Here is a 15,974-nt window from a genome sequence, read left to right as displayed (position 1 = left end):
ATGTAGTTCAATGTGAAGGTCCTGGCTTCAATCTCTAGTGTCTCAAAAGGAAAAAAAAAAAAAAAAGAGTAATAACATCAGAAGAAAGCTTCTCTCCATCTTTCTGGAAATTTTCATTTCATTTTCCTGTGGCTATCTACCTGCCTGGCAAACTCCAATGCACCCTTCAAAACCCCATTTAGATGTTAATTCTTCTGGGGAGTTCTTCCTAACCTCTTCACCCTCCTCTATGTTTCTTTTAATGTTCTAGTGGTTCTTTCACTGCAATTTAAATATTTATTTTCTCTCTTAAAGTATCTATTTTCCCCGTGTTCACATTTATCACCACAGTACCAAGCATGGCAGGGCTCTTAAAAATGCATACAAATATCTACCAAACTGTCTTGAAACAGGACTACCCCTGGACATGCTCAATGATGCAACTCTAGAGATTCCCAATTATTTCCCAGATAAGGAACTGTTGTACTCAAGAAGGAGTGGAAAAAAATGTTAAATATCCTCTAGGACTGTTGCTTTCAGTTTTGGGATTACCTACCTACCTCTCGAAACCTCAGAGCACCAATCTAGAGACTAAATAACTTAGTCATGATCTTAGAAGCAACGTGTTCACTCACTTCAATGCAAGTGTTCTGGAACAACCTGGTCCCTAGCATATGAGGACCTGCCAAGAGGTGATGTGAGACCACAGAAAGAGAGGCAGAGAGATCTAGAACTGAACAGGTATGATTTACATGGAGACATATTGAAAGATGTATAGTCCTGGATACCAATAAGACTACTGGGCTCCCTGCAGCTTCAGCCAGAAAGAGGGGTGTATTTACAGAGCAGGACCACAGTGGCACACTGGCTGAAATGCACCTGTTTGATATGAAGATGGCATCCTGGAATCAGGGTCCCACTGTAAAGCCCTATATACGACTCTAATAAATCTTACCTGTTCACGATTTGTGGGAAATGATATGAGAAAGAACAGCAAGAGTTACTCAGAGGCCGTCACAGCCGGTGCACCTACGTACGGCTTACGTCAAGCTGCACCATACCCCAGGGCCAACAGCACCCTGCGCGAACATGTGTGAGAACTAGGAACCACGTCACCATGAACAAGCTACTTTACCTGGGTCTCAGTTCCTCCTCTGTAAAAAGGGAATGATAACAGAACCTAAAACCTCATGTGGCGTCAAGGGATTCAATGAGATTCAAATATAAAATGCTTAGAGCTGGGCAAATCAAGTACTCGATTAAGTATTTGATCTCATTATCTTGTGGTCCTCGGATGGGACACGGGTGCCTTAGTTTTACTTGGTTCTATCATATTCCTATCCTTCCCAACACAATCCCTGGGTCTCTCCACCATAGGCTTTTTTGCTCTCTTTGGGCCCTCTTATCTTCCATCCTCCTGGTGAAAACTTAATAGTTTCCTGTTTCATTTCCTTGGTGCCTTCTATCTTGTCAACAGACTAACGACACCAAACTGATCAAATATACAGGTCCCCCAGTACTTTCTCAAATATTCCTACAGTTGACATAAGTTAAACAACGAGAAACTGAAGAATTCCAAGCTCTACTCTCTGCTGTGAGATCAATCTTTCCTCCTTTCAACCCCTCCTCAATCTTTTCTCTTGCTTTTTTTAGGGAAGAGGGATGATGCTGGCACCACAAATCACAGAACGGAGGTACCCCTTTCAATTCCTGTGAAGCAGGCTCTCCAAGATGAATTATACCCACAGGCTTAAAAGGCTTCCTGCAGCTCTCCTCTGTCGTAAGCTCCCCAGCCCTCTAGCCCACAGTGAAGAGTGAAACTGATAGTCTCCCCAAGTTTAAATACAATTATTAAACACCGTCCAACGACTGTAGTGAGCACAGTACTCAAAGTTAAGACCTGTCTTACCCTCCCGTCTCTAGCAGGTAAGTCTCCACACCAGTTATGCTGCTCTTCTGTGGGTTTCTGCAAATCAGTAGGTCATGACCAGAATTTCTTTTCAAATTAAAAATGTACAGAATAAAACAGAATTTTATGGTAGATTTCAACAAAACTATTTTTAAAAGCCTAGACAATAGGAATTATAAGGTATTACAAAATAATACAAGTAAACACTAAGTATTCAAATCCTTGAATTAAGTATACACACTGTATCAGTTACTTTTCCTATCACTAACACACAATACCTGATACTCATAATTCAAAGGAGCTAACCTAATTTGACTTATAGTTTCACAGAATTCAGGTCATGCTCAGCTGGCTCCAAGGCAAAAAAGAGTGTGGCAGACAAAAAATGATGGCCAAGAAGCAGAGTGTGCAAACAGTACCAGAGAGGAAGGGACAAGGCACCAGACACAGTATCCAAAGTTACACCCCACGGACTCATACAGACACCCCCAGAAATGTGCTTGTCTAATCCCCTCAGCAACTCCCAGGTCAATCAACTTGATACAATTAACCCCTACCATCACTGATAATCCAACCAGTACTCACGTTTACATGAAAAGATGCTATGTTCACTTTTACATGTGGGTAGAACACCTGACTATGTGGCTCAAGATGAAGGTTTGGAACACAGGAGAGGACAGGGATGGAAATATAGATTGTAGGGTCATCAAGAATTGAAACGGTAAAAAGGAAAGTCTGCCCAAGAAGAAGGTATGAAGCTATAAGGGCAAAGGACCAAAAGGACATGACCCTTGGGAATATTTGAAGGGGGAAATGCAAAGGTCTTTACAATTAAAAATGAAATAAAAGAAATAAAATAAAATCCCACAAACTATATAAAGGCTCACCATAATAACTCATGGTCCTTAAGAAATAGCAGAACATTCTTAATTCTTAAAATTTCATATGCCTTAAGAGCAGCTATGAAAATCTTTTCCCAAGTCTCATTAATACCATCACATTTTCTTAAACTAGGTGTACACTAGTGCTAACTTCTGCTTGAGAATTTTGCATATGTCTTCCAGGGCTGATCGCCAGCTTGCAATGGAGCAAGCAAGCAAGCAAGCAAAAAATGAGGACCCAGAACCCACGTCACACCATTTCCCATATGGTGTTTTCATTTCTGTATCTGAAATCCTGTGACTGCTAGATCAACTAATCAATACTGAAAGGTAAGAACACATGTTATGTGATACAATACAGGGTACCTGCCGGGATCCTAAAAGAGGCTATCCATTACAAATATATAGGAAAAATTTAAACATGGACTGTATATTGGTTTTATGTCAGGTTTCTTGAGTGATTAATTATATTGTAGACATGCAAAATAAATGTGTGAAAGCCCTTAAGGATGTGTCGCAATGTCTTCGAGTAACAAGAAGGTACTTGAATGGTATAGCAAGAACAAAGTCCGCAACTTAGAGACAGTTAAAAACAAAATACAGCAAAATGTTAAGACTGGTGAATCTAAGTATATGAGGAGACAGGTGTTTACTGTGTTATTCTGTACATCTGATTTTTCAAGATACTAAAAGGAAGAGGATAAATGTTTTCAAATAGAAAAAAAGCATTTTTTAAATTTCTCATGCTCCAACTCCTTTCTATTGGGATGGAAAATGAAGAATTGATTAAAAGTGTTTCACAGCATTTTGTAAATACTACCTCCATTTACACACACACACACACACACACCCCTCTATTTAGCAAAGACAGATTATTTCAAGTGTACAGTCAGCTTTTATATCACATTGGTAAATTCCTAAATTACTAACTTAACTGAATTTAGATGTTATTTGTAAGGTCTATCTTCTACATGTTGTTTGATGCTTTATTTGAATTATTTTAAAGGGTGAATTAATCCTTTATTTAAAGAACATATTATAGGGTTTGTTGTTGTTGTTGTTTTGTTTTTTTGAGATAGGGTTTCACTATGCAGTTCAGGCTGGTTGTGAACAGACTCTGTAGCCCAGGCTGGCCTCGAACTTGCAGTGATCTGCTTGCCTCAGCCTCCCAAATGCTGGGATTACAGGTGTGTCCTACCACGCCCAACAGGATATATCACTGGGTTTTACACAAATGCCAAGAGTTATCCTTGGAGATTTTATTTAATAATAAAAGCAATGGATTACTACTCAGCCATAAAGAATAAATTTGAGTCACTAGTAGCAAATGGATCCATCTTGAGACCATAATGCTCAGTAAAATAAATAAGACAGAGGAACTTAAATATCACATGGTTTCTCTTATATGAAACACAATGTATAAACAATTTAAAGAGAAAAATAAAAGAACAGAAAGATCTTTTGCCAATCAGAAGGGGATCAAGAGATAGAAGGAAAAGGCAGAGAGGCTTAAGATTCAATATGTATGTTTATCAACTCCCCAAGATGAATGTATTATGTATTATGAACATGTACTTTTAAAAAAGTTTAGAACTGAAAAGTATGTTATATTAAAAAAGGATGCACATAAAGTAAGAGAGAAGTAAATTAAATTAAAATGTCCTAAGTATTCCAATATGAGTACTTGAACAAAGGAAAACAGATTTTAACAAAGAATCTATCATGAACAAATTTCTATAAGAAATTCAAAGAACAAAGAATGGACCTTGTTTATAGGGCCCCAATTTTGTTGAAGTCAAGCATACAAAAAGTTAAATAAAAAAGAAAAACGGTTAGTGATGTTCCTTGTCTTGACCCTAAGGCCCCTGCGATAGCCCTCTAATTCATTATCGTGCGGCAGCACCCTGTAAACTTAGTGGTTCTTAAACTTAGGTACACACTGGAGTCTCCTAGGAAGTTATAAAAAACCCGACAGCTGATTTCTCCTCCAGAGAAGCTGACGTGATTGTGTGCCACCTGGGCACTGCTATTTAAAAAAAATAAAACTCTTAAATGATTCTAATATACAGCAGTTGGAGCACCTTTGTTCTAAACCAACCTTTACTGCCCAAGTGTGGAAATGTGCCACTCCCTTGTGTTAAAACCTCTGATGTCTTCTCACTGCCAGCACAAATTTAAAACTTACTCTCTTCCTCATTAAGTTGTTTTAATTTAATTTTCTTTAAAATTCTGTATATTCAAATATTCACTAGAATATAAGCACCCTGAGGACAGGAGTTTTGTTTTGTTTATTGCATCACTCCAACTTTATATATATTCTATAAATATCTGATGAATGGATGAATACAGTATTCTGGACCTAGAGAGTTCCTCCCTATTTCACTCAGTCTCCATACATCCAAATTCTATCTTACATTTAATGCCCTGTCTATACCTTCTGATTCCCATCTCCGCCTTTTCTGAGCTCTCAACAACCTTTTATCTTTGTCCTACGACACTTCATAGGCCACAATAGCACAATTACCTGTACACAGGTATTTATGAGTATCTTATCTCCCTTTATATGATAATGCCTTTATGATTGCTGCGCAGCCATCATACTGATAAAGGTAACTGTTACCTAAGAAATAACTTCAAAATATTAGAGATGCAAAGATACTTAATTAAGGCAAGGAACTATCTAACTATGTTATAATAGGAGGAATTTCAAAGGCAGTAGAAACAGGTAACAAAAAAAGGAACAGCGTTTTTGTAGTACAACACGGGGAAGGGTAAAGCTGCCGTGAGACACCTTTGGAACTTTCTATCCCTTCTCACAAATGTTTCTACAAATGCTCCTAGCATTTGTAAGAAGTCAGAACAGAAAGATAAAGATAAACCTTGGTATGAAGACATCACAGGAACAGCCTATATTCTATACCAAACAGAGAGTACTAAGATAACAGAGCATAGAGAAGGGCAGCACACTGTACCACTTAGGAATGGTGCACTCAAAAACATCAAACTAGTTCTGCAATTGTGGGTAAGTAAGTCAATTCTTATTCCTCAGTTCCATCATTGGAAAACACAGGCTAACGAGTACTTATTCCTGAGAATTCATAATAATCCATGAGTATTTACCAGAAGACGTTTAGTTAATGCTGTGTTAACGGAGAATTCTGCTATGGTTAAAACTAAAATGTGCCCTGCAAAGCTTCACGTATTTGGAAAGAGACTGGATCGCTGGGTGCTATACTCATCAGTGCAGTCAGCCATCGATGAGTTCAGCAGCTGAATATACTGTTTGGAGCTGAGGCCTGTTTGGAGCTGCAAAGACACTTAATTAAGGCAAGGAACTATTCTAACTATGTCATAATAGGAATTCCAAAGGCAGTAGAAGCAGGTAACAAAAAAAGAAATGGAGGTTTTTGTGGTACAACATTGGGAAGGGTAAAGCTGCTATGAGACACCTTTGGAACTGGAAAGGTGTATTCTGGTCCTGGCTCCTCCTTTTCCTCTCTGCTTTCAGGTCACCATGGCTTGAACACCTCTTCCTGCTCCATGCCCATCTACCATCCTGTTCTTATTTTAGACCCTGGCAAACATAGAATGAAAATCGAGCCAAAATAAACTTTTCCCCTTTAAGTTGTTGGGTGTCAGGTATTGTGCCTCAGGAATGAGAAAGTGACTTAAGATACACTTCATTTTTACCACTTTTTTTCTTTCAAAGAGTATAGCCAAGGATTTAGCTCAGCAGCATAAGCACCTGCATGGCAAGTGAGAAGTCATGAGTTCAATCCCTGGTACCCCTCACCAAAGATGATAAAAAGAGTAAAACCAATCAAAATAAACCAGTATAAGTGATACAGTACTTCAAAACCTTATGAAATCAACAGTAGTTACTATAATGTCTTTTATTGTTTTCAAAATAGCTGCAGATACCCTCAGACACAGTAAAAATCTAACAGCACAGAACAGAATAGAAATAATAAAAACAAAACAATGAGTGCAATAAAGAACTTCAAAATAAGCCAAGAGTGAATCCAAAATGGCTACCATAATATATCTTGCTATCTTTTAAATAGCTGCTCACGCCATCAGATTTAACATAATCAAACAAAACAAAAGAGAGTAAAACCCAGTGCAATAAAAACAACGAAAATGATATAGTTTCCAGGTTGGGATCACCTCCTCGTGAGGCCTGGTTCTCTCCCTCCACAGTCCGCAAATGGTGCTGACTCAGGGAGAGAGGCTTGGGTCTGGCTGTCCCCACTATGGCAGCGGCTCGTGCGCTGGTTTTCAGGTGGGGATCACCTCCTTGTGAAGCCTGGTTTTCTCCTTCTGAAGTCTGTGAATGGCGCTGACTAACGGAGAGAGCTGCTGCCCCCACTTCAGCAGCAGCTACACTTCATTTTTAAAACTGTGCTTTAAAGTAAAGATTCGTTTTCCTATACTATGTAACAAATGTTATTTCTTTCAAAAGAAAAACTATCTGCCTAGAAGTGATATATACCACACCCACTTATATTTCAATATCCAAAGCAAGTCATGCAACCATGCTCAACATCACAGTAATAGAGAAGTGCAGTCCTACCATGTACTCACAAAAAGAGAAGCAGAATATTGGTCAAAGTCCTGATAAGCACCATACCATGAAAGAGCCTAGCCCTATACCTGGCACAGGGTAAGCACTAAGTAATTCATAGCTATTATTATTGGCATGATTACTAAGGGGACTGGGACTTACAGCAATACCCTACATCATAAAATTAAATGGCTGAATACGCAGATGTGAAAAAATCTTATGCTTATTATGTACAATAAAGAAAGATGAATGTACAAGTACACATTAAAGATATGCCAAGAAGTTTCTATTAAACAAAGAATAGTAAACAAGAGTTACAAAAATAGTGCCCAAAGCATTTCACTATGAGAAGAGTATGCCAAAATGTTTCTAGTACATCAAGACATTATAAAAAACAGTTACCAAAATAATACTACTCCTTCTTACTCATTTAAGCCTTGTAAAATTTTCATTGATAATATCTTTACTGTTTTATTTTAAATAACATTTAAATAGTATGCAGCCTTTTATAGGTTCATTCCAAATCTCAGAGAATTCCTTCCAGACACTCCCTGGAGGGACAGGTAACTTGGGGACTAGACCTAGGGAACAATAAGTCACATTTTAGGCCCTTTTAAAATTTTTAAACAGGGTCTAAGTTGTCTGAGCCTTGAACTTGTGAGCCTCCTATCTCAGCCTCCCAACTTACAAGCATGTGCCACTATACCCTGGATTTCCCCCTTCACTGTTACGGGATATTCTCCTATATGACTTCTTAAGATCTTAACCCTTGGAGACTGGGAAAGAAGACAACAACCCTCTAACTTTGCTATAGATTAGCTCCACAAAGTATTTTCATGACAAGGACCCATTCCATTATCCCTAAGATGTTAAGATTGAACTATATGTCTTCAAAGCTCTACTCTTTCTCTATCTCTACTCTTCTCCACTCGTGAAGCTTTATTTTGGGAGAATCGAGTTGTGATGTCCACTGGTTGTGCATAAATCTTCAACTAAAAACAACTGTCACAACCACACTAATAATGGTATCAACAAAGCTTAGTTCAAGAGTAAACAGGCAACACAGTCAAAAATACCCAGGGAGAGAGCCCTGGCTAGCATGAAATGTTGCAAATATTGGGAACAGATAACAGTGCACAGTGTATGACTATTGCAAATAAATAAGAAAACTAGTATTTATATGTGACATATGAAATCACTGGCAAACCAGTGGCACTGAAAGGAATAAATTTGAAGTTTTAAAGGTTGGCATGTGTCAAACTACCAGATCTCAATTCCAATGACCAGTTTTCTAATTCTTTGAGACCTCAAAGCAAGAATTCCAAAACATGCCTAGAGATGGCACAGTTCAAACATAGTTACACAAAAGTCTAAAGCATCATGCTACAAAATTTGAAGCCTTCCAATTAGTGATACTCATGTCATTTTCAGCTCAACAGAAGCCTTTGCTCACATTCACTTTCTTGGCCCAGAATATAAGACCATCCATTCAACAAAATTAATGAGGTAACGGTGCTGATTTGTAGTGAACACCAATCAATGACGATCAGCACTGACTCACACCACGTCAAACAGGCACTACTGCATTATAAGTTCTGCTACACTGGCAGCTCTAAAAACAACCTTTTTAGAAATCTTACTGTAACATTCTAAGCCTGTAAACCACATGAGACCCATTTACTGTTTCTTTAAGAGTCACTCACCGCCTAAATAATCAAAAATTTCCTGCTTAAAAATCTAAAAACTAGCAAATATATTTAATAAAATTGCTGTTTGATTAGACCCATTTTATTATAGCCAAATAACATTTTTTAAAGCTGTGATTCCACATATGGGTCTGCATTCATTTATATAGTCAAATCTCTATCTACTTGTCAATCATAATTTCCAACTTAGCAATGGATATTGATCAATATACTAGAATCAATGCTATCCTTGATATTCAGGAGTTTAATATTTGAAGTACAGGCAGATGGGGAAGGGAGAAAGAAAACTATATGTAACTTGAATGAGCAAACGAAATCCTTTCATTGAGCAAACCAATTTTTAAATATATTGGTAGAAGTAAGAGGAAAAGACTCAGCAAGGAGCCTCAGTCATATCATAAGCATACAAGTATTTCTTTCTGTAAACTGAAGATGTAAACCACCCTTTAAGTTAGCTGAAAGATACAGGATGCCTGAGATAATTTACAGTAAAAATCTTTGCTACCTAAAGTAATGAGAATCCTATAAGAAGCATTTTTTTTCTATCCAGAACTGGACAACTATAGAATTGTACTTGAAAATTGCCTTCTTAAGTCACAGTAAGAATGAGCTTCAAAAATCATGCTAAATGACATCATGCATATTGGTCATAGATATGCAGTCCTAAGGCCTTGCTGGCACAGCTAGCCAACTTGTTTGTAAAGCACTACAAGACACATTCAAACTTATTTTGTGAGCCTACTATTTTCTGAACATTCAAATCAACACTCAGATAAAAATAAACAGGTAAATATAAATGGGTATATAGTGTCAAGTTTAATTATATGACTTGCTTAGCCTCATTTTAGGCTAAACGACAGTCCTGTCCCATAAATCATATTTTCCTTTCTAGCTGGAGAAAAAAAAAAATACCCTTGGAGGTGAAGGGTTTAGAGCAGTGCTAGTTCAATACCAGTGGCAAAAGCCAAGCACAGTCATGAATATTTAAGTTAACTAACATTAAATAAAATATAAAATTCTTTCAGTCACACTAGCCACTTTTTAGGGCTCAAAAGCTACATGTGGTCATTAGCTCCCAGGCAGATTTAGGACATTTCCATTATAGCAGAAAGTTCTACAGGGCAGAGCTGATGGGAACAATGTTTCTCAAAGTCAGAGCGCACAAAAATCATCAGGCCAGCTTGGTAGAACACAGACTGAATGGTTACAATGGTGCACATCTATAACCTCAGCCCCAGGCAGGAGGATCCTGTGAATTTGAGGCCAGACTGTGCTACATGGTGAGTTCAAGACCAGACTGAACTACACAGTGGAAACTTTGTCTCTGACCAACAAAACACTGTGCCAGGCACAGTAACACCACTATAATCCCATCACTTTGGGAAGGTGAGGCTGGAGGAGCACAAATTCAAGTCCCAGCTGGGAAACTTAGTGACACTCTGCCTCAAGTTCAAATTTCTGAAAGGGTAGGTGCTGACAAGGCAGCTCAGTGTTAGAGCACCCTGAGTTCAATCACTCAGTAACACACTCATGGGGTTCAGACTTCTTGGCCCTCACCCCAGCAGTCTATTTTAGGTAAGTTTTTCATTTGTAACAGGCTCCAAGGTAATGACAATGTTGCCCATCATTTTGAATAGAATTCTCTGTGGTAAAGAACTACTTTTTGTTTTTATTCTTTCCCCATACATCATAAGCTGATACTTTTATAAAATAACAGATAAATGGATTACTAGAAAAAATAGTACTTTTATTATTAGAGTCAAAAGACAATTCTTTTCCTTTTTAAACAAACTGCTCTAAAAACATCTGCATACTTTTTCACAAGTTCTGTAAATGCCATGTTATAGACATGAAATGGTCCCACAAACCTTTAATCTGTGGACTACTTTGAGTAACCTACAGGTATCTGGAAAGTCTTAGTTTACATTTTTATAATTTCTCTAAAGTTTCTCATTTATATCATTCATCATTTTCACAATGTACTTTTACTAAAATCGAAAGTGTTAATTCTATTAAAATGACACTTTGATTCCCTGAAAATGACCCTGTACCAAGTATGCTTAAGAACTGATCTAATGGTGTCATCATTTATGTGATTCTGTCACATGATCAAAAATGATTGTGGTTTATCTATTGATTTGAACCCACAGTTGAATTTATACTTCTAAAACTTAAAAGAATTGAGCCAAAATACACAACAAGCAATAATACAGTCTCTATCTAGGATATGAACCTAGCTTACCAGACCTAATCCTTCAGAAGATTTCTGAGAATACTGGTGCTTTTTCTTAAGAAACTAGAGTTTCCTTAGAGGAGTCAGTCTACTCCATCAAACTGCCTGATGCTAAAGTATTTTCCCAATCTAAATATCAACCCAAACAAACTGATTTTTGTACACAACCCAAACAAACTGATTTTTGTACACAATCTCTGGCCTGGCCCAATAAACAACTTTCTATAAGAAAACCTCCAGAATGACTTCAAGTCAACTCCCTTCTTGACCTGCTATTAATATTTCTGGTTGCTCTAGAATTTCATTAAAGTCACTGAAATATAAATTGAGGAGATTTTGTAAAATTATTCCTCTTTGAAATAAGAAAACATTCCTAACTATCGAATAAAATAACAACATAATAAGTATTAAAAGCAAGAAAATGTCACAAGCTTTTGCCATAGCCACCCCTTCAACCCATCTGCAGAGGCAGATGGCTGAATTGAGAGGCCCAGGACCTCTAAAGTTTGTCTTGCAATTTTCCCCATATTCCTCACTCCATCCTTTTATCTCTCAGAGGCAACAAGAGCTTGCAAGTTTCCAGCAGACCGTATAGAGGAAGAATTCCAGAGATGACCCAGGGAATTGCCAGACACTGCTTAGAGGGATGCAGACAAGTACTTCCCCAAGATCAGGTAGACCCTCTATGAGGCTGAAACTGCAGGACTTGCTAAAGGGCAAATACTCCTATAAAAATTGTTTTGGAGTGATCTAAATCAATGATTCTCAATTTTGTTGTTTTTATTGTATGTTAGTACAAAGGGATGTTGATAGGGTAATGGTTTGGGGAGGGGAAAAAAAATCACAAAAAACAGTGGATTCTCATTCTATAAAAACACAGAACAAAATTTGCTATACAATTTGTAGCACTCACAGACCAGCCAAAGGACTCCCTGGGGATCCATGAGTCCCAGAATTTTTTAGAAGCCTGAACCTAACTAAATAACTAGATAGGAACTAATGATCAATGTTACCACATTGATTACATCTTTTTTTTTTTTTTTTTTTGAAACAAAGTCTTGCTAATAGTCCAGGCAGGCCTGGTATTCTCAAGTAGCCCAAGCAGCCTTAAACTTGTAATAATTACACCTCCTTTTGACCTGGAGCCTGCCTTTTTATATAAAACAATCATGGAATTTAAAACAATATATAGATTCCCCAAATCCAAAGTATTAAAATTTTAATTACATATTTGATTCACAAGATTATATTAGTGAACATTCTCTACAGAATCTTAGGGACAGAAAAATGGAAATCTACCGTCACTTGTTTAGAAAATTCAAATTCAAGTATCACTTTCTATGTATGTTTGGATTAGTATCTATGGTTAAAAAGTCCTACTTCCTAGTTTTCCTGAAATTTTCAAATACTGTCTTAGTATGTTAAGTTCTCCTGATAAAAGCATCATAGAAGTCTGTTGAAAAAGCAGGGTTTATTCCTTGCTAAAATAACACGTCCTTCCTTATGACTCAAAAGAAAAAACATCAATTAAAAAATAAAACTTGATTTTTCAAAATATAAACTATTTAAGTTATATCATGTATAACATCAGATTCTCAAGGTCCCAGAATAGAACAATGATGCAAAAAATATAAAGAGTTAAAGTAGACATTTAGAATCACTAAAATGGACTAAACCAATAATTACAGGTACTACAGCAAAAATAAACATCTTCCTCTGGAATTTTTATGCAAATGATTTTGTTCAGAAATAGGAACATGGATAGATATTTTAAAATAACTTCATTTTACTACCTTCAGGACTTTTATGGAAATAACAGAGTTTTTCATGAGGGTATCAACGCCTCCACAATGTGAAAGAACATTTTGGCAAGAAAAAAGTGACTGCATTCTCTCTCTACACTACATGGTTATTAACTGTCAAGCTTCGCCTGAACCCTAAGGGTACTCCAGAGGAAAATGGGGGAAAGCATCCTTCTCTACCCCTATTTAGTTGACAAATTCTTGAAATGGATGTATATATAAAAGAACTTAAGAAAAATGTATTAACTTAGGACCAGCCTACCAAAACACATAAGCATACTTGAGTTTTTAAAGGAATCTCTGGAAAGAAAGTGGCTGGTGAAAAGAATATATACTTGACATCCAGATGAGTTGGGTTCTAACTCAGGCTCTATCATTTAGTATTTTTATGGTCTCATTTTTCTGAGCTGCAGTCTAGCTTCATGAAGTGGCTATCAAAGCAGGGATACTTTTTCATCTATGTAGCTCCAATACCTCGCTGAGTGCTGAACCCACCACCAACTATTCAATCAATTCTAGTTCTTTTTTGCTTTTCTCACAATTATGTCACATTTCACTGCAAACAAAAATGTTCTCTAGGGAACAAATATCTAACCCCTAGTTATGATTCTATGTCTGTCAAAGAGTTTTTAACAACCTAGTTTAAGAGAATTAGGCAGTGCCATGGAATTCACTGCAACTTTTCACTTCAATTAAACTACAGCTTTTTCAAGAGATGGAAGTATAGGTGACCCACTACATATTTATTAAAAACAAAACTACTTGCTATAGCAGAGCAGCGGGGAAAGGAGAGTGATAGCTTCTTCAGTTGACTTGGACACTGTCACAGCCCAGTATCTAAGTGCACTTTTGCTGGTAGAGTCTCTGAATTCTAAAATCTGTTCAAGGGTGTTCAGAACACGTAAACAGATGTTCACGTGTGACACATCTGGCCACTGCAATACAAAGTCTATGAAATTTGAAAATTTAAAGTACTCATAGGGAGAATGAAATGAGTTTAATGGAACCTCTTGGTTTAACACCAGGAACACATAACCACAAACTCTGCTTGGGACTAAACTATCCTTCCATGAAAACCAAAAATTTATTTCATACATCTACAAACCAAAGAGAATTTCAAGACATAGAAGTCGGAGAGCTTATTGTTTCTAATAAGCTTCCTGCAATACTGATGTGGTTCCTAAAAAACATACAATTCTGCTTCAGATTGTCTTTGGTATTTGACAGTTATAAGAAAAGTAATCAAAAAACAAAACAAAAAATCAACAATGTTAACTGCCAAAGAAAAGGAGCAGGATTAACTCCCACTTCATTTCTCACTGGTCTTTCAAATTCTTATATGGTTTTGCCTGAAATAATATACAGTACTCATGGGTGCAGAGAAGTGCTAACTATACTAATAAGTAATAATAAAAATAACTGCAGATACAGAAAATTTGAAAGTTGGGGGACGAAAATGACCATATTAAAAGAATTTGTGATGCTTTAGCAGAAAAGCTAAGTGTGTAAAGCACAGAAGTAACTACAGAATAAAAACCATGATTCTACGGAGACTGTAACATCACACTGAACACAACAATAATTTCACAAGAGACCTACTTTGCCCATGGGCACCAATAACAGCGTCCAAGTCTGGTTACTTCAGGTATATTTCAAAACTAACAAAATGGGAGGGGAAAAATGTGTACAGGTTAGTTTTAACAGAACATTCACCAAGAAAGCTGCTAAATACAAAAAGAACCATAACTTACCCATAAAATCTGCCCTGGGACATAAAGAACTCCAAAATTAATAATTTGGGACAGAAAGAACTCTGAAACTAATAATCTTGCCACTCTCCATTTTCCCAGGCCTTCAGATAAAGTGATGTATTGCTTAGATGAAACCACCTGCTGTGTTTGGCATAACCAGTGTTACCACAGTTCATGCCTAATCATTTTATCATACACCCATCTCAAACTTTTCTGTTGCCTGAGAACCAAAAAGTTCACAAAATCTCAAATTTCTCTCTTTCTCTCCACAATCCCCACCTCTCTGGTTGCCAACATGACCTTCTAATTTACCTTCCAGTTGAATTATTGTGCCATGCACCATCACTGGGACAAAACCCCAAATGAATTACCGTAGAATGGAGACAGTGTGGTCTCTGTCCCAACTTTTCCAAAGGCCACGAGTGGGTCCCCAGAAATATGTCGAAATTTGGAGACTAACAGGTTGGCATTCTTTAAATTTCCTTTTTTTTTTTTTTTTTTTTTTTTTTTGTCTTTTTCCTTTTTATCGGTACTGGGGGGATTGAACTCACGACTGCCTGCTTTCAAGGCAGGCGCTTATGCCGCTGAGCTAAACCTCCAGCCTAGGTTGGCATTCTTATGTACCATTTGGGAAATAATGAAATCCTAGACAAAATATTCTTGACACTCTGAAAACTTCAAATACTGAACATGGTTTTTTTCTCTAGATCTGTCACAGAAAAAATGAACAGTTTTTAAGGAGTGAGAAATACAGCACACACCGCTCCAAAGACAAGACACTCAAAGAGGCCAAAGATTCACTACTAGAAACCTTGGCCAAATTACTAATGGTCCATAAACCCTAATTTGGAGAACACAGGTCTACACGCTCAAAATTGAATTACACTGCCTTATTAGATACCACACTAGTGAAACCACAGTCATATTAGTCATAACTGAAACTAGGAATACTCTATGTACACAAAGTGCCTGCTTATGCATTTTTAATTGGATCAAATAAAACTGAAGCTGCAAACAAACTCAAATTTCAATTATCTCACTAGTGCGGGGATTTCCTAATAACATCTTTTTAAAAACCAATAAGCTGCCAACCCTCTGCATAGCTAGGAGGCATGTCCCTGGAAATTTACCCCGAAAGGCACGAATTCT

General features: G+C 37.2%; 1 protein-coding gene across 4 annotated transcripts in view; it reads right to left on the bottom strand.

The window, feature by feature from the left end:
* Positions 1-15,974, bottom strand: part of Chd6 (chromodomain helicase DNA binding protein 6) — a 219,773-nt gene that overhangs the window by 202,963 nt on the left and 836 nt on the right. The window lies entirely within an intron of this gene.

The sequence above is a fragment of the Cavia porcellus genome, unplaced genomic scaffold, assembly GCF_034190915.1.
Source record: "Cavia porcellus strain 051 isolate PalLab524CR breed Dunkin Hartley unplaced genomic scaffold, mCavPor4.1 scaffold_5, whole genome shotgun sequence".
NCBI lineage: Eukaryota > Metazoa > Chordata > Mammalia > Rodentia > Caviidae > Cavia > Cavia porcellus.
Note: the sequence above shows the minus strand (reverse complement) of the source record. Positions and strands in the feature narration are given on the sequence as shown.